The sequence below is a fragment of the Podarcis cretensis genome (assembly GCF_951804945.1).
Source record: "Podarcis cretensis genome assembly, chromosome: 6".
NCBI classification, from domain to species: Eukaryota; Metazoa; Chordata; class Lepidosauria; order Squamata; family Lacertidae; genus Podarcis; species Podarcis cretensis.
Genome location: NC_137175.1, coordinates 45,057,539 through 45,058,253, shown reverse-complemented (window position 1 = coordinate 45,058,253; position 715 = coordinate 45,057,539).

Below are 715 nucleotides of genomic sequence, written 5' to 3'. Positions count from 1 at the left end.
TGGCTTCTGCCGCTGCGTCCGCCTCTTGCGTTCCCTCAGGAAGGAGCCGAGCCCGGGGGGCGGGGGGGAGTCCAGGGCGGCAGCAGCAGGTAATGAAGGTGTCCGGGGCGTCTTTCCGCTGAGGAGGCGGGCGGTTTTCTGAGGGGCCACTCTCGGCGCCCCCCCCCCCGGGAAGCTTGGGGAGTGTGGGGAGGGGGAAGCAGCGGGCTGGGCTGCTGGTTTCCTGGTAGAGGAAAGGGACGGGAGACGCCGCCTGCGACCTGAAAGCTTGTTAGTCTTCCTTAGCTGGAGGAGCACCTGCTCTGCTGGCAGAAGGGGCCTGGGGGTTGGTTGGCTCAATCCCCGGCGTCACCAGGTAGGCCTGGGGAAGACACCCCGCCCCCCGTTGATATCCTGGAAAACAGCTGCCGGTCAGTGTAGGCAGTACTGAGCTAGAGGGAGCCGTGGTTTGAGGCTGGGCATGAAGTGGTTCAGTCCTGTGCAGGTTTACCAAAGTGCTGTAACAAGGGGGTAATAAGGCTCTGTTAAAGCCAGGGCAATTGTTGGACAGACTCTGGATTGCACCACCAGCATCCTGGAGGTCTTGTGTCTGGAGAGAGAGAGGGAAAAAAAAAAACAGATAGTCTGGGATAAGGGATAATCCTTTTAATATAAGGGACATCTGCTGATGTTTATTTTTCCCAGAAAGCTTCAAACTATTTACAGTAAAGCTGCA